The sequence below is a fragment of the Cynocephalus volans genome, chromosome 12 (genome assembly GCF_027409185.1).
Source record: "Cynocephalus volans isolate mCynVol1 chromosome 12, mCynVol1.pri, whole genome shotgun sequence".
NCBI classification, from domain to species: domain Eukaryota; kingdom Metazoa; phylum Chordata; class Mammalia; order Dermoptera; family Cynocephalidae; genus Cynocephalus; species Cynocephalus volans.
Window position 1 is genome coordinate 32,450,886 of NC_084471.1, and position 19,957 is coordinate 32,470,842.

Sequence of the window (19,957 nt, forward strand, 5' to 3'; positions counted from 1 at the left end):
AGTGATCCTTTACTCCCCTGAATTCCTATACATTGTATAAACACTATTTTACCCATTCGTTCAGTAATGCATGTAATTTTTCATTCATTTCACAATTATTATTATCTCAACTTATTTTAGAACTTGTTCAATGTCATGTTCTCAAGGAGATAATAATTCCCATGGAATTATTGTAGGAATTATATAAATTATTTTGAAGAGGATAATAATTCCTTCAAAGTAATATATCTGCTATTTACTAGCTTGTAATGAGCTTAAATACAGAGATCATAACTTATATGTTTTTATACCCCCATGCTATTAGTATAGAGTATAGAATTTCACTAAATTTTTGTTAGATATATATTAGTTCATTTCTGTTACTTATGACAAAATACCTGGAACTGGGTAATTTATAAGAAAATGGAATTTATTGCTTACAGTTTTGGAGTCTGGGAAACACAAAGTCCAGGGAACATGTTTGGTGAAGGCTTTGGTGGTGGCAAGAGTGACCCAGGGGTCTCACATGAGAGAAAATGGCAGAGCAGACAGAAACTTAACCTTCTCATGTGCTATCCTTTTAAAGATCTCAGACCACACCCCTAGCCACCATTATTAATCCATTCACTATGGCATGGTCCTACAATCTAATAAAGTTTTCAAGGCCCCACCTTTCAATTAACATAATAGGATTTCTCACCCTCAACAATTACAGTGGGAATTAAGTTTTGGGGGTACATTCAACCCAAGGCAGATGCATAACAAATTACTAATATGAAATCTGATACAGTTGGCTACAGCAAGGAGCTACTAACACCAAGGTTCAGAGTTCAATCCCTGTACCAGCTAGCTGCCAAAAAAAAAAAAAATCAGATATAGAACTCTTGAAAAAAAACAATTTGATTTTGTTTGAATTAACCTCAAAATTGATTGAGGTTCTATTGTTGCTAAAAGAATATATCTGCTATAATTTAATTTCCTGAAATCAAAATTGTCAGAGGACTATAGATGTCTGGAATTACAGAAAAAAATTTTTCCATCCTACCCCTGCAACATCATGCATGTTTCAAGAAACTTAGATTGAAAATAGTTTTAATTTGTGGTCTTTTTTTCTTCCAAATAATTGAATAGTTAAATCATAATTAACACCAGAAATGCATAGACTAAAACAATCATAAACTATGTGTGTATTGAATTGACCAACTTCATAACTAAATGGGTAGTGAGAAAAAATTAAAAGTATCACAATCTATCAAAATGTAAAAGTACAAAGGTTTTTAAAAAGAATAGATTTCACCTTTTCATTCTAAAACATTTTATAGGAAATAACCTGGGTTTTGTTTTTGATTTTGTTTTTTTTTTCTTTTTTAGAAGTCTAGATACTAAGTATTAAAGGAGAAATAGTGCATGGACAAGTTACCATTGTATGCCTTTGAGGATTGTTTGGTGAAATGAATAGGTAGATAATAAGGATTTAGATATACTTTTATAGTCCAAGCAGTCATACAATTAATGACTGAAAATAATAGAACTCCTAAATATTTAAATAATACTAGCACAAAGCATATGATATACAAAAATGAAAAGGACATTTAAAAATATTAAAATCATTTATTTATTTACTCAGTTATTTAGCAACAAAACTTTGTGTGATTAGCATGTTCCATTGAAAATACAAAAGTAAACAGTTATTTTTCTCAAAAATTTTATAAACCATGTTTTAATTAGAATTAATGTGTAGCATAGAATAGGGAATCTTTGGGTTTTCTATTATTATTGAAAGACTATTTTCTCAATTTTAATCCTATTCATAGTTGGAGTTTCAAAATTGTACACAATCAGTAAAGGAAATACACTTCCTGGATACCATGAGACATTAAAGATTTTAAATATTCTGTTTAATTATTCTTAAAATATATTTATATCGGGTCCTGATTTGAGGTCCACAAAATAGTGTTCCTACATTTGGAAGACATAATTCAGGTAAGTTCTACTATCCTATTATTGTCTGACATGAATTAAATGGCCTTTATTACTAGAAAGAGTACTTAAAGGAGAAGTTGTTCTTTGTATCCTAAAAATTCCAGCTGTTAACACTAAAAAACAAAAAAAAAATTCCAGCAAGTAAATATTTATCAAAAGCAACACCTGATGTACTATTCTGTATAGACGTTATAAAGGTAAACTTGGTAAAGGTAAAAGAATAAAATAAAAAAGTATATTTAAGATCAAGAGAGGTCAATATTAATGATAATCATGTATCTCAGATATATCCTTAGACAATTATGTAATTTTATTAATAAATGATTAAGTTAGATGAACATTAATTCTATGGTCAATTTACTTTTTTAAAGATTTCTGAAACAATATAATTATGAATATAGGGGATTTTAAACTAGAAAAAATACTAAAATTTTCTATTTTTAAAATAGACAACTTTCAGGAAAAGCGATTAATCCAAACATAAAATTAGGATTGTTGCCCAAAACTATTTCCAAAAACGGCATAGGCCTACATAATTTAGAGATTGGTTCTTTCAATTCTTAAAATTGAGAAAAATGGAAAGATACTCAATCTGTTTGATGACATTTACATACCCATGGATTTCAAATCCAACAAATACAGTCCCCCTTCAAACAACTGCTGTCAAACCTGACATATGAATACAGATGCTAAAACACTAGCAACTCTAGTTTATCACTATATCACAAGAATATTAAACAGTGAAAAAGTACAATAAATATAAAAGACATTTCAAAATTGAAATAATAATTTATCCCCTTAAAAAGTCAAAAGTTAAAAAACATGATCCTTCAATAGATTATTAAATATTTCTTAATTAAATGGACTATTTGTTTTTGTAGTAAACTGATATGTCTTTTTGAAATCTGTGTTAGTACTTAATGTTGGAATGAAAAAGTATGATGATCAAATATTGCTAATTATTCATATCATTTTTCCCAAGAAATCTTAGGTACATGCAAGAAAAAATGTACATGTTTTTCAAATGTTAATTCTTCCAGAAACAAGGTGAAGATGTCTACAACTTTAGGTATAATTTAGCATTGCTATGTTGTTTCATCTAATAAAATAACACAGGAGGGAAAAGACTATATGTAAATTCCATCAGGTGTTTTGTATATTTGGTGATTATAGTGTCCTTAATGGTATAATATTTTTACATGGTGTTGTTTTTTACTTAAATTCTATTTTTTCAGATGTTGAAATTGCTTTGTTGACTTCCAATTTAATTATATTTCCCTAGTGAATCTTTTTCCGCCAATTTCTGTTTAATATTTGGGAGTTCTTTAGTATTAAATGAGTTTCTTATAGACAAGATATTACTTATGGTTTAATCCAATGTGTAAGTCTTTTTTATTTATTTGGTAATCCTGACTCATTTATATTTATTGTAATTACTGTTATATTAGTGTGTATTTTTAAAACCTTTATTTCATATAAATTTTTTTTTTTTTTTTTTAATTTTATTTTGTCGATATACATTGTAGCTGATTATTGCTTCCCATCACCAAAACCTCCCTCCCTTCTCCCTCCCCCCCTCCCCCCCAACAATGTCCTTTCTGTTTGCTTGTTGTATCAACTTCAAATAATTGTGGTTGTTATATCTTCTTCCCCCCCCCCCCCCGGTTTGTGTGTGTGTGTGTATGTGTGTGTGTGAATTTATATATTAATTTTTAGCTCCCTCCAATAAGTGAGAACATGTGGTATTTCTCTTTCTGTGCCTGACTTGTTTCACTTAATATAATTCTCTCAAGGTCCATCCATGTTGTTGCAAATGGCAGTATTTCATTCGTTTTTATAGCTGAGTAGTATTCCATTGTGTAGATGTACCACATTTTCCGTATCCACTCATCTGATGATGGGCATTTGGGCTGGTTCCAACTCTTGGCTATTGTAAAGAGTGCTGCGATGAACATTGGGGAACAGGTATACCTTCGACTTGATGATTTCCATTCCTCTGGGTATATTCCCAACAGTGGGATGGCTGGGTCGTATGGTAGATCTATTTGCAATTGTTTAAGGAACCTCCATACCATTTTCCATAGAGGCTGCACCATTTTGCAGTCCCACCAACAATGTATGAGAGTTCCTTTTTCTCCGCAGCCTCGCCAGCATTTATCGTTCAGAGTCTTTTGGATTTTAGCCATCCTAACTGGGGTTAGATGGTATCTCAATGTGGTTTTGATTTGCATTTCCCGGATGCTGAGTGATGTTGAGCATTTTTTCATATGTCTGTTGGCCATTTGGATATCTTCCTTAGAGAAATGCCTACTTAGCTCTTTTGCCCATTTTTTAATTGGGTTGCTTGTTTTCTTCTTGTAAAGTTGTTTGAGTTCCTTATATATTCTGGATATTAATCCTTTGTCAGATGTATATTTTGCAAATATTTTCTCCCACTCTGTTGGTTGTCTTTTAACTCTTTTAATTGTTTCTTTTGCTGTGCAGAAGCTTTTTAGTTTGATATAATCCCATTTGTTTATTTTTCCTTTGGTTGCCCGTGCTTTTGGGGTCGTATTCATGAAGTCTGTGCCCAGTCCTATTTCCTGAAGTGTTTCTCCTATGTTTTCTTTAAGAACTTTTATTGTCTCAGGGTGTATATTTAAATCCTTAATCCATTTTGAGTTGATTTTAGTATACGGTGAGAGGTATGGATCTAGTTTCATTCTCCTGCATATCGATATCCAGTTATCCCAGCACCACTTGCTGAAGAGGCAGTCCCTTCGCCACTGAATAGGCTTGGTGCCTTTGTCAAAGATCAGATGGCAGTAAGTGTGTGGGTTGATTTCTGGATTCTCTATTCTATTCCATTGGTCAGTGTGTCTGTTTTTATGCCAGTACCATACTGTTTTGGTTATTATAGCTTTGTAGTATAGCTTAAAGTCAGGTAGTGTTATGCCTCCAGCTTTATTTTTTTTGCTGAGCATTGCTTTGGCTATTCGTGGTCTTTTATTGTTCCATATAAATGTCTGAATAGTTTTTTCCATTTCTGAGAAAAATGTCTTTGGAATTTTGATGGGGATTGCATTGAATTTGTATATCACTTTGGGTAGTATGGACATTTTCACTATGTTGATTCTTCCAATCCAAGAGCATGGGATATCTTTCCATCTTCTTGTATCCTCTCTAATTTCTCTCAGCAGTGGTTTGTAGTTCTCATTATAGAGATTTTTCACCTCCTTGGTTAACTCAATTCCTAAGTATTTTATTTTTTTGGTGGCTATTGTAAATGGGCAGGCTTTCTTGATTTCTCCTTCTGCATGTTCACTATTGGAGAAAAGAAATGCTACTGATTTTTGTGTGTTGATTTTGTATCCTGCTACTGTGCTGAAATCATTTATCAATTCCAACAGTTTTTTTGTAGAGGTTTTAGGCTGTCTGATATATAGGATCATGTCATCTGCAAACAGGGACAGTTTGACTTCATCTTTTCCAATCTGGATGCCCTTTATTTCCTTCTCTTCTCTGATTGCTCTGGCTAGTACTTCCAACACTATGTTGAATAGGAGTGGTGAGAGTGGGCATCCTTGTCTAGTGCCTGTTCTTAAAGGAAAAGCTTTCAGCTTTTCCCCATTCAGGATGATATTGGCCGTGGGTTTGTCATATATGGCTTTAATTATGTTGAGATACTTTCCCTCTATACCTAACTTATAGAGGGTCTTTGTCATGAATGAGTGCTGAACTTTATCAAATGCTTTTTCAGCATCTATAGAGATTATCATATGGTCCTTGTGTTTGAGTTTATTAATATGGTGTATCACATTTATTGATTTGCGTATGTTGAACCAACCTTGCATCCCTGGGATGAATCCCACTTGATCGTGATGAATAATTTTTCGTATGTGTTGCTGTATTCTGTTTGCTAGTATTTTAGTGAGGATTTTTGCATCTATATTCATCAAGGATATCGGCCTGTAGTTTTCTTTTTTGGTTATATCTTTACCTGGTTTTGGTATCAGGATGATGTTTGCTTCATAGAATGAGTTTGGGAGATTTGCGTCCGTTTCAATCTTTTGGAATAGTTTGTAAAGAATCGGTGTCAATTCCTCTTTGAATGTTTGGTAAAATTCTGCTGTGAATCCATCTGGTCCTGGGCTTTTCTTTGTTGGGAGCCTTCTGATAACAGCTTCAATCTCCTTTATTGTTATTGGTCTGTTCAAATTTTCTACGTCTTCACGGTTCAGTTTTGGGAGCTTGTGTGTGTCCAGAAATTTATCCATTTCCTCCAGATTTTCAAATTTGTTGGCGTATAGTTGTTTATAGTAGTCTCGAATGATTCCTTGTATTTCAGATGAATCAGTTGTAATATCGCCTTTTTCATTTCTAATTTTTGTTATTTGAGTCTTCTCTCTTCTTTTTTTTGTTAGCCATGCTAATGGTTTGTCAATTTTATTTATCTTTTCAAAAAACCAACTTTTTGATTCGTTGATCTTTTGAATTGTTTTTTGGTTTTCAATTTCATTCAGTTCTGCTCTGATCTTAATGATTTCTTTCCGTCTGCTAACTTTAGGATTGGATTGTTCTTGTTTTTCTAGTTCTTTAAGGTGAAGTGTTAGGTTGTTCACTTGCCATCTTTCCATTCTTCTGAAGTGAGCATTTAATGCAATAAATTTTCCCCTCAATACTGCTTTTGCAGTATCCCACAGGTTTTGGTATGATGTATCATTGTTTTCATTAGTTTCAATAAACTTTTTGATTTCCTGCTTGATTTCTTCTTGGACCCATATGTCATTAAGTAGAATGCTGTTTAATTTCCATGTGTTGGTATAGTTTCCAAAGTTTTGTTTGTTATTAATTTCTAGTTTTAATCCATTGTGGTCTGAGAAGATACATGGGATAATTCCAATTTTTTTGAATTTATTGAGACTTGATTTGTGACCTAATATGTGATCTATCCTGGAGAATGATCCATGTGCTGATGAGAAGAATGAATATTCTGAGGTTGTTGGGTGGAATGTTCTGTAGATATCTGCCAATTCCAATTGGTCTAGAGTCTTGTTTAGATCTTGTGTTTCTCTACTGATTCTTTGCCTAGATGATCTGTCTAATATTGACAGTGGAGTGTTCAGGTCCCCTGCTATTATGGTATTAGTGTCTATTTCCTTCTTTAGGTCTAATAGAGTTTGTTTTATAAATCTGGCTGCTCCAACATTGGGTGCGTACATATTTATGATTGTTATGTCTTCTTGATGGATCAGTCCTTTTATCATTAAGTAGTGTCCCTCATTGTCTCTTTTTATGGTTTTTAGTTTAAAGTCTATTTTGTCAGATATAAGAATAGCTACTCCAGCTCGTTTTTCTTTTCTGTTTGCATGGTAAATCTTTTTCCATCCTTTCACTCTTAGTCTGTGTGAATCTTTATGGGTGAGGTGGGTCTCTTGTAGGCAGCATATAGTTGGGTCCTGCTTTTTGATCCAGTCAGCCAGTCTGTGTCTTTTAATTGGGGAATTTAAGCCTTTAACATTAAGAGTTGTTATTGAAAGGTGTTGATTTATTCCTAGCATTTTATTGGTTGTTTGGTTGTCTTAGGTGTCTTTTGTTCCTTGCTTTCTGATTTACTGTTTGGTTTCCTTGTTTGTTGGTTCCTTAGGTTGTAGATAGTGTTTTTGTTAGCTTGTTTTCTCTTCATGAATGCCATTTTTATTGTACTAGCGGGTTTAGATTTTTCTTAGGTTTTTATGGCAGTGGTAGTTATTTTTCAGGAACCAAACCCAGTACTCCCTTGAGGATTTCTTGTAAGGGTGGTCTTGTGGTAGTGAACTCCCGCAGTTTTTGTTTGTCTGAGAAATATACTATTTGCCCCTCATTTCGGAAGGATAGCCTTGCAGGGTAGAGTATTCTTGGCTGGCAATCTTTGTCTTTTAGTATTTTGAAAATATCATCCCATTCCTTTCTAGCTTTTAGGGTTTGTGATGAAAAGTCTGATGTTAACCTGATTGGGGCTCCCTTATAGGTGATTTGACGCTTCTCTCTTGCAGCTTTTAAGATTCTCTCTTTGTCTCTGAGTTTTGCCAATTTGACTATGACATGTCTTGGAGAAGGCCTTTTTGGGTTGAATACATTTGGAGATCGTTGAGCTTCCTGGATCTGAAGATCTGTGATTTTTCCTATACCTGGGAAGTTTTCTGCCACTATTTTGTTGAATATGTTTTCAATGGAATCTCCATTTTCCTCCCCTTCTGGAATACCCATGACTCGGATATTTGAGCGCTTGAGGTTGTCTGATATCTCTCTCAGATTTTCTTCCATGTCCTTGATTCTTTTTTCTTTCTTTTTGTCTGCTTGTGTTATTTCAAACAGCCCATCTTCAAGTTCAGAGGTTCTCTCTTCAACTTCGACAAGCCTGCTGGTTAAACTCTCCGTTGTGTTTTTTATTTCGCTGAATAACTTCTTCAGTTCAGCAAGTTCTGCTACATTTTTTTTCAGGACATTGATTTCCTTGTATATTTCCTCTTTCAGATCCTGTATACTTTTCCTCATTTCATCATGATGTCTAGCTGAGTTTTCTTGTATCTCATTCAGTTTCCTTAGAATTATCACTCGAAATTCCTTGTCAGTTATTTCAAGGGCTTCTTGTTCTATAGGATCTAGAGTATGAGATTTATTAACTTTTGGTGGTGTACTTTCTTGATTTTTTGTATTTCTGGTGTCTTTTTTTTGGTGTTTATTCATTGTGGCAGGGGGTTTCACAGTCCACCGGTTTGAGACTAATGACTAACTAGGATGTTGCTGTGGTTGCCAATTTGGTATGGCTCCCGCCGTGACTGCTCAGTTGGCCTCTAGTGTCTTGTGTGTGTGGTTGCCTCGGGTCTTGGGCTTCTCCGGGGATCCACCTTTCTGGTCAGCTTGTACTCTGCTGGGCTGGTGGATCACGCACCACAGGGTGTGTGATCTCTGTTGAGCTTTCACTTTCTGTACAGGACTTCTCCCCGTTCCGTGTGCTCTGGCCCAGGCTGTTAGATCGTGCAGTGGCGACCCCACCGGGTGTGTGGTTTCTGTCGAGTCTCTGCCTCCCTGGCCGCACGTCTCCCCCCTCTGTGCACACTGTGCTGGGCTGGGGTGTGTCTTCTGCACCCCTCGTCTATCAGCTGGGCCTTCAAGACCCTGCTCAGCACCGCCTCGCCCAGGAAGTCTACCAGGTTTCTGCTAGGCACAGACGACCGGTCTCTCTGGGTGCCTTTGTAGCACTGTGTAGATCTTTCTCGGGTCTTGTTCACCTTTGTATCCCCCCGGTATAAACCGAGTCTAGTGCCCGCCTGCAGCCTGCTCTCCGGCAGGTTCTAGCGGACCTGGGAACTCTCCTACCACACTATTCCCAACCAGAAATTCGTTAGGCTTTTTTCCAAACTGGTGGTCGCAGAGATGGTATCTGCCTCCCAGTAACGGGAAGTTTACCGGGCCGGAGTCCAGGGTGTGGTGGAGTGACAGTCGGCCCGCCCGTATTTCCTAGCCCTCCCAACACTGGTCGGGACGCCCCACACCCCCAGCCCCGCCAGAGAACCGCGGAGGGAGTGGGAGAGGAGGCCGGCCCGCAGGGTCTGGAAAGCCCCACGCCAGGCCAAGCAAATGGGCTCAGTGATGGCCGATCAGGGCGGAGCTGCCCGCACCTGGGAAAATGGAGGCAGCACTGGGGCAGTGAGTGGCCTGGTGGTGCAGGCGGGAGCCGGGTGGGCAACCACCCCCCGAACAGAGCTGTGCCAGGGATCACTCACAGTGCTGTGCCAGGTCGGGCGCTCGCTCTGTCTCTGGTTTGTTGCCTTCCGTGTTCTCGGCGCTGCCACCTCGGGCTGTTCAGTCGCGGCGCCGCTCGGGCGCTCCCAGGAGTCTTCTTTAATGCCGGCTTGAAACCTCGAATCCTGGATAGGGCAGCTGTCCGCCTTCAGTGCGGCCCCAGCCTCCGGGATCCTGGCTGCATCCACAGCAGCCCTGGCGCCGTGTTCCCTGTTTCAAGACTCGCTTTTGCAGCTAAGAATCAGTTCTTTTCCTGCTCCACACTTCAAAGCTGTTGCCGGTAAATGAGGCAGCCTCTCCTGCCGGGGGCAAAGTGGCGTTGAGCCCCCACGACCGGCCAGCAGCAGCAGTCCTCCCTTAAGAGATGGCCAGAGGAAGGTCCACAAGTTTCCCGGCTGCCTGAGGCCCAGTGGCCACCTTTTCCACCTCAGCTACTCCGCGCCAGCCGCCGCAGCCGCCGCCATCTTGACACTCCTTCATATAAATTTTTTAATATACTGTACTTTATTTTTATTAATTGCATTTATCCTTTTCTACATTCCATTGTATAGATACATTTTCTCCTGCTGGTTTTATAGTTATAGATTTCATATGTATTCATTCATATTTAAACAAATATTTGCTGAGCACTTATTACATGCCAAACTTTGTTCTAGGCAGTAGTCATACATCAGTAAGCCTATTTTAAAAGCTGACTGAAATGAATAAGAAGACAGACAACAACAATATATAAAAAAGTTTTGAAACATGCAAAGAGCAATCAAAAATTTTGTGAAAAATGGAGTTAAAAGATAAAAATAAAAAATATAAACTTTCTTTTTGAACATAATCTCCATCAAGTACAAGACACTTTTGTAAGCTATGATACCAGCCATTTAGTTAATCCCTAAAGAATAGAGGGCCCTAGGAATTTAACTATATCAATGCAGTCTTTTTTACATTATTAACTGAAAGAAAAACAGTGCCCTTTAAAGATTTTTCAAGATTAGAAAACAAAAAGAAGTCAGAAAGAGCCAAATCAAGACTATAAGATGGATGCCTAATGATTTCCCATAAAAACTCTCCCAAAATTGCCTTTGTTTGATGACAGGAATGAACAGGAACATTTTCATGGTGGGAAAGAACTCTCTGGTGAAGCTTTTCAGGGCATTTTTCTGCTACAGCTTTGGCTAACTTTCTCGAAATGCTTTCATAATAAGCAGAGGTCGTTGTTCTCTGGCCCTCCAGAAAGTCAACAGACAAAATGCCTTGACAATCTTAAAAAAACTGTTGCCATGACTCTTGCTCTTGGCTAGTCTGCTTTTGCTTTGACTGAACCACTTCCAACTCTTGGTAGCCACTGCTTTGATTGTGGTTTGTCTTCAGGATAATCCTGGAAAGGCCATGTTTTATCTCCTGTCACAATTTTACAAAAAATTATTCAGGATCTTGATCCCACTTCTTCACAATTTCCATTGAAAGCTCTGCTCTCGTCTTCAGCTGATCTGGATACAAGAGTTAGGACACCCATTGAGTGAAAAGTTCGCTCAGCTATAATTTTTCAGTCAGAATTGGGTAAATTAAACCAATTGAGATATCTATGGTTTGGGCTATTGTTTCTGCTGTTAATCGTAGGTCCTGTTCAATTGGGGCCTGGAAAAGATTATTTTTTTCTTTGCAAATTTATGTGGATGGTCTGCCACTGTGGGCTTCACCTTCAACATCATCTTGTCCCTTCTTAAAATGAGTTATCCATTTATAAACTACTAATTTCTTTGGAGCATTGTCCTCATAGGCTTTTCATAAAGCATCAGTGATTTCATCATTCTTCTGCCCAAGCTTCATCATAAATTTGACATTTGTTCTTGCTTCAATTTTATCAGAATTCATGTTGCTCTGACAGGGGCTCTATTTAAACTGATGTTTTATTGTATTTAGTCCCTCAAACTACATCTTGTTCACACATGTAACAAGTTAGAATGAGTTTATTTGGTATCAAAAAAATGCAATGCATGCATAGATTTCATTTTCTATGAACGTTTTGAAGACCCATGTTTAATACGTTAGGGCTAAACATTGCTATGGAGAAAATAAAGCTACAAAAAGGTTTATGACAGGATAGGAGGTATTGTTGTTTTACATAGAAGGACCAGCCTTTCCAAGAAAGTAACATATGAACAGAGATCTGAAGAAAGGGAGGGAATCACTCAGATATTTGAGGGAAAAAGAATAGGAGAGACAACAAGAAACCAGTAAAGCTGGAGTGATGTGCAAGGGAGGATTGCAATAGATGAATTGGGAGAAGTAAGAGAATTCCAGAGAATCATCAATTCCCCTTAACTAATTCCTGTTCTTGTTGGAGTACACCCTCCAAGATTTCTGTCTAACAGAAACTGTGTTTGGTAAATTTTTGGACCAGATGCCTCACATCCTCTCAGTCCACCTCCTATCTCAGTCATTGCAAAAGAATGTTATTTGCAGATTAAACTACAAAGCAACTCACCTCAGCTTCACAACATATCTCCAACTGTCTGCTTTAGAGATTCTCTGACATAACAGTGTATGATGTGTTCAGATACCTACGTGGCACTACTGCATGTGCAATCTGAGTCATTAATTGACAAGGATTTTATAGCTCATTGGAAAATCATTTTTAATTGGAGGAAAATGTCAGTATTTAAATGTTCCCATCAACAACCCTCAGAAGAGCAATTCCAAAGAGCCTTCTATGCAGACACAAAAGGCATGAGTGCCACTGAGACTGGGAGTCCCAGACAGGAAAAGTCAGAAGCAGCCTTCCCCCCGCAAGTACAAAAGGAAGGAGTGCCATACTGACAGGGAGTCCTAGGCAGGAAAAGCACTTGGAAAATCTACCACTGACCATACAGAAGGCAAGAGCACCACAGCAACTGGAAAGCCATGCACTGCTTCTGCAAAGGTGTTCCACAACAGCCACCACCACAATTCCTACTGACACAATGACAGCTTGCCACCACAGCAGCAATTATGACAACTGCATGGGTGGCCTGCCACATATTCAACTGCTTTGAAACAAGGAACATTGCCAGAGGAGACTGGAAAAGAGAAGGAAGTCTTTCTCCTTAAGTCCACTCCAGAGTAATAGAAGAAGCAACTGATCTACCAGATGACCAGATATCAGATAAAGATAACAGAAATATGAAAAAAAAGAAAAAAATATGATATCAGCAAAAGGAATATAGTAATTGTCAAGTACCAGAACCTACAGAACAGGAAACCCTTGAAGTGACTGAAAATGAATTCAGAGTAATGATCTTAAGGAAACTCAATGAGATAAGAGAAGACTCATTAGGACAACACAATGAAATGAGAAAAAATATCCAGGATATGAAGGAGGAAATTTACAAATTGATTAATACCTTAAGAAAAAATGTAGCAGACCTCCTGGAGCTAAAGGATTCATTCAATGAAATAGAAAAAGACAACTGAGAGCTTAAACAGCAGGTTAGTGCAAGAAGAAAGAATTTCTCATCTCAAAGACAATCAACAAAATAACCCAGGTGGACGAAAAAAAAAGGAAAAAAGAATTTAAAAAAAAATAAAGAAAGTTTAAAAAAGCAAGCAGATTACCTAAAGCTCACAAACATTTGAAACATAGGTGTTCCAGAAGAGGAAGAGAAAAGAAAAGGCATTGAAAACCTACTCAATGAAGTAATAAAGGAAAACTTCCCAGGTACAGGGAGAGACATGGACCTTCAGATCCAGGAAGCTCAAAGATCTCCAAATAGATTCAGTCCAAAAAGATCTCCCAGACACATTATAGTCAAACTAGCAAAGCACAAAGACAAAGAGAGAATCCTAAAAGAAGCAAGAGAAAAGCATCAAGTCACTTATAAAGGAGCCCCCATCAGACTAAGAGCAGAATTCTCTGTTAAAACTCTACAAACAAGAAGAAAATGGTATAAATATTCAAGATACTGAAAGAAAAAAAATGCCAGCCATGAATATTATACAAAGCAAGGCTATTCTTCAAAAATGAGGGAGAAATAGTGTACTTTCAAGACAAACAAAAACTGCATGAGTTCACCACTACATGACCAACACTGAAAGAAATTCTCAAGGGAGTCCTGCATCTGGAATCCAAAAAACAATAATCACTACCACAAATAAACAAGGAAGAATAAAACGTGGATGAAAGAAGAATGCAAGTAAGAAAGAAAAAGAAACTAAATCTTACCACCTCAAAAAAAGAACAGTTAAGATGAATAACAAAGGGGAAAGAAAAGAACAAAAAAAGATTTAAAACATCTAAACTAAAAGTGATAAAATGCCAGGAGTGAGACAATACCTCTCAATAACAACCCTAAATGTAAATGGACTAATCTCCCAACTCAAAAGATGCATATTGACAGATAAAGTTAAAAAATGAGATCCATCTTTATGCTATCTTCAAGAGACTCGCCACACCAGTAAAGACACACACAGACTAACAGTGAAGGGATAGAAAAAGATCTAGCAAGCAAATGGAAACCACAAAGTAGCAGGAATAGCTATTCTTATATTGCATAAAATAGACTTTGAACCAAAAACCATAAAAACAGACAAAGAAGGCCACTATATGAAAAAGGGATCTATCCTGTAAAAAGATGTAACTATAATAAATATATATGCATCCAACACCAGAGCACCCAAATATATAAAGCAAACAGTGTTAGACTTAAAGAAAGAGATAGAGCCCAGTAAGATAATAGTGGGGATCCTGAACACCTCTCTCTCTGCACCAGACAGATCATCAAGGCAAATAATCAGTCAGAAACAGAGGATTTAAACTACATGTTAGACCAATTGGACCTTGTGGATATCTACAGAACATTTCATGCAACAACTACACAATAATTGTTTATTTGCAGTATACATTTTTCTCATCAGCACATGGAACATTCTCCAGGATAGATCATATGTTAGGTCACAAATTAAGTCTCAGCAAATATTAAAAAATTGAAATCATCTCAAGTATCTTCTCAGACCACAACAGATTAAAACTAGCAATCAATAACAAGTGACACTCAGGACTATATAAAAATTCATGGAAATTAAACAACAGGCTTCTGAATGACATATGGGTCCAAGAAAAAATTAAACAGGAAATAAAAACATTCTTTAAACAAATGAAAGTAAAGTTACATCATGTCAAGACCTGGGGAACACTGCAAAGGCAGTATTAAGAGGAAAGTTTATTGCAATAAACAATTACAGCAAAAAAAAAAGAAAGAAAGAAAGAAAGATTTCAAATAAACAACCTAAAGCTACACCTCAAAGAACAAGAAAAACAAGAAAAATCCAATCCCAAAGTTAAGACAGAAAGAAATAATTAAGGTCAGAGCAGAGATAAATGATATAGAGACCCAAATAATACAAAAAGATCAATGAAACAAAAAGTTGGTTTCTTTGAGAAGATAAACAAAATAGACACACCATTAGGTAGGTTATCAGAAATGAAAAAGGAAGCATTACAACTGATATCACAGAAATAAACAGAATCATTAGAGACTATTACAAACAACTATATACCAACAAATTTGAAAACCTGGAAGAAATGGATAAATTTCTGGACACATACCAACTACCAGGACTGAATGAAGAAGAAATAGAAAATTAGAATAGACCAATAACAAGCAGCAAGTTTAAAACAGTAATCAGCAGTTTCCAAACAAAGAAAAGCCCAGAACCAGAGAGGCTCACTTCTACCAACCCTTAGAGAGGAATTAACCAATTCTTTTCAAACTACTCTAAAAAATTGAAACAGAGGACGCTCTCCCAAACACATTCTATGAGGCCAGCATGACCCTGATATCAAAATCAGACAAAGATTCAGCAGAAAAAGAAAACTACAGTCCAATGTCTCTGATGAACATACATGTAAAAATCTGCAACAAAATATTACAATCATAATACAGTAAAACATCAAAACAATTATACACCATGGTAAACTGAGATTCATACCTAGGATGTAAGGATAGTTCAACATATGCAAGTCAATAAATGTGATAGACCACATCAACAAAATCAAGAACAAAAACCATATGATTACCTCAATAGATTCAGAAAAAAACATCTGACAAAATTCAGCATCCCTTCATGAAAACGGCTCTCAGCAAATTAGGTATAGAAGGAAAGAATCTCAAATCAGTAAAAGCCATATATGACAAACCCACTGCCAATATCATCCAGAATAGGGAAAAGCTGAAAGCTTTTCACTTAAAAATGGGAAGTAAACGATGCCCACTCTCACCACTCATTTAACATAGTATTAGAAGTACTATATAGAGCAATCAGGAAAGAGAAAGAAATAAAGAGCACCCAGATTGGAATAGACAGGTCAAACTGTCCCTCTTTGCAGATAACATGACCCTACATATAGAAAAGCCTAAAGGTTCTACAAAACAACTCTTAAAGTTGATAAACAATTTCAGTAAATTTACAGGATCAAAATGAACACCCAAAAATCAGTGGTGTTTTTATTCTCCAATAAAGAACTAGTGGAAAAAGAAATCAAGAAAGTAAACCCATTAACAATAGTAATCAAACGAATAAAATACCTAGGAATCAATTTAACCAAGGAGGAAAAGTTCTGTACAATAAGAACTACAAATCACTGTTGAAAGAAATTAAAGAGAGCACAAAAAAGATGGAAAGACATTCCATGGTTTTGGACTAGAAGAATTAATATCGTGAAAATGTCCATACTACCCAAAGTGATCTACAGAGTCAATGCAATCACCATCAAAATACTAATGATGGTCTTCACAGAAATGGAAAAAACAATCCTAACACTCATATGAAACAACAAAGGACTCTGAATAGCCACAGCTATCCTGAGCAAAAAACATAAAGCTAGAGGCATAAAACTACCTGACTTCAAACTATAGTACAAAGCAATAGTAACCAAAACAACATGGTACTGGCATAAGAATAGACAAATGGACCAGTGGAACAGAATAGAGAACCCAGACTTCCAGCCAACTGATTTTCCACAAAAGCAACAGGAACATTTATTGAGGAAAAGACAGCTTCTTCAATAGATAGTGCTGGGAAAACTGGAAATCAATATACAGAAGAATGAAATTAGACCTGCACCTCTCTCTTGCCATATACAAAAATCAACTCAAAATGGATTACAGACTTAAGTGTTAGGCCTGAAACTGGAAAACTACTTAAGGAAAACAGGGAAAACACATCTGGAAGTAGGACTGGGTAAAGACTTTACGAATGAGAGACCAAGAGCACAAGCAACAATAGAAAAAGTAAACAAATGGGATTAAATCAAACTAAAAAGCTTCTGCATAGCAAAGGAAAAAATCAATATACAGAAAAGAAAACCTTGAGAATGGCAGAAAATATTTGCAAACTATATATGACAAGAGATTAATATCCAGAATATGCAAAGAACTCACACAACTAAGTAGTAAAAAAAACAAAGAATCCAGTTAAAAAATGAGCACAGGAGCTGAATAGATGTTTTTCAAAGAAAGACATACAAAGGGCAGTTTCAAGATGGCGGTGGTGGCTGCGGCGGTTGGCGCAGAGTAGCTGAGGTGGAAAAGGTGGCCACTGGGCCTCAGGCAGCCAGGAAACTTGTGGACATTCCTCTCGCAATCTCTTAAGGGAGGACCGCTGCTGCTGGCTGGTCGTGGGGGCTGACAACCACGTTGCCCCCGGAAGGAGAGGCTGCCACATTTACAGGCAACAGCTTTGAAGTGTGGAGCAGGAAAAGAACAGTTTCTTAGCTGCAAAAGCAAGTCTCTAAACAGGGAACATGGCGCCAGGGCTGCTGCGGATGCAGACAGGATCCCGGAGGCCGGGGCCGCACTGAAGGCGGCCAGCGGCCCTATTCAGGATTCAAGGTTTCAGGCCGGCATAAAAGAAGATTCCTGGGAGCGCCCGAGCCGCGCCGCGGGACCGACTGAACAGCCTGAGGCGGCAGCGGCTGAGAACGGGAAAGGCGACAAACCAGAGGCAGAGAGTGAGCGCCAGACCTGGCACAGCCCTGTGAGTGACCCCTGGCCCAGCCCTGTTCGGTGGGCTGACGCCCACCCGGCTCCCGCCTCCATCACCGGTTCACTCACCGCCCCAGGGCTGCCTCCATTTTCCCAGGTGCTGGCAGCTTCGCCCAGCTCAGCCCCTAACTGAGCCTTCCCACTTGCTTGCCCCGGCGTGGGGCTTCCCGGGGCCTGTGGGCCGGCCTCCCCTCCCACTCCCTCCGTGATTCTCTGGCGGGGCTGGTGGCGTGGGGCATTCCCGGCCACTGTCGGGAGGGCAAGAAAGTATGGGCGGGCCGACTGTCACTCCACCACACCCTGGACTCCGCCCCCGGTAAACTTCCTGTTACTGGGAGGCAGATACCATCTCTGCGGCCACCAGTTCGGAAAAAAGCCTAAACAATTTCTGGTTGGGAATAGTGTGGTAGGAGAGTTCCCAGGTCCGCTTGAACCTGCCAGAGAGCTGGCTGCAAGTGGGCGCTAGATTCGGTCTATGCCGGCGGGACACAAAGGTGAACAAGTCCCTAGAAAGATCTACACAGTGCTACAAAGGCACCCAGAGCGACCGGTCGTCTGTGCCTAGCAGAAACCTGGTAGACTTCCTGGGTGAGGCGGTGCCGAGCAGGGTCTTGAAGGCCCAGCTGATAGACGAGGGGTGCAGAAAACATGTCCCAGCCCAGCACAGTGCGCACAGAGTGGGGAGACATGTGGCCAGGGAGGCAGAGAATCGACAAAAACCACACACCCTGTGGGGTCGCCACTGCACAATCCAACAGCCTGGGCCAGAGCACACGGGACAGGGAGAAGTCCTGCACAGGAAGTGAAAGCTCAACAGAGATCACACACCCTGTGGTACGTGATCCACCAGCCCAGCAGAGTCCAAGCTGACCAGAAAGGTGGCTCCGCGGAGAGGCCCAAGACCCGAGGCAACCACACACACGAGGCACTAGAGGCCAAATGAGCAGTCACGGAGGGAGCCATACCAAATTGGCAACCACAGCAACATCTTAGTTAGTCATTAGTCTCAAATCGGTGGACAGTGAAACCCCCTGCCACAATGAATAAACATCAAAAAAAAGATACCAGAAATTTAAAAATTAAGAAAGTACACCACCAAAAGTTAATAAATCTCAAACTCTAGATCCTATAGAACAAGAAGCCCTTGAAATGACTGACAAGAAATTTCAAGTGATAATTCTAAGGAAACTGAATGAGATACAAGAAAACTCAGCTAGACATCATGATGAAATGAGGAAAGTATACAGGATCTGAAAGAGGAAATGTACAAGGAAATCAATGTCCTGAAAAAAAATGTAGCAGAACGTGCTGAACTGAAGAAGTTATTCAGCAAAATAAAAAACACAATGGAGAGTTTAACCAGTAGGCTTGTCGAAGTTGAAGAGAGAACCTCTGAACTTGAAGATAGGCTGTTTGAAATAACACAAGCAGACAAAAAGAAAGAAAAAAGAATCACAGACATTGAAGAAAATCTCAGAGAGATATCAGACAACCTTAAGCACTCAAATATCCGAGTCATGGAATTCCAGAAGGGGAGGAAAATGGAGATTCCATTGAAAACATATTCAACAAAATAGTGGCAGAAAACTTCCCAGGTATAGGAAAAATCACAGATCTTCAGATCCAGGAAGCTCAATGATCTCCAAACGTATTCAACCCAAAACGACCTTCTCCAAGACATGTCATAGTCAAATTGGCAAAACTCAGCAATAAAGAGAGAATCTTAAAAGCTGCAAGAGAGAAGCATCAAATCACGTATAAGGGAGCCACAATCAGGCTAACATCAGACTTTTCATCACTAACCCTAAAAGCTAGAAAGGAATGGGATGATATTTTCAAAATACTAAAAGACAAAGATTGCCAGCCAAGAATACTCTACCCTGCAAGGCGATCCTTCCGAAATGAAGGGCAAATATATTTCTCAGACAAACAAAAAGTGCGGGAGTTCACTACCACACGACCACCCTTACAAGAAATCCTCAAGGGAATACTGGGTTTGGTTCCTGAGAAATATCTACCATTGCCATAAAAACCCAAGAAAAATCAAAACCCACTAGTATAATAAAAATGGCATTCATGAAGAGAAAACAATCAAACAAAAACGCTATCTACAACCTAAGGAACCAACAAACACAGAAACCAAACAGTAAATAAGAAAGCAAGGAACAAAAGACACCTAAGACAACCAAACAACCAATAAAATGCTAGGAATA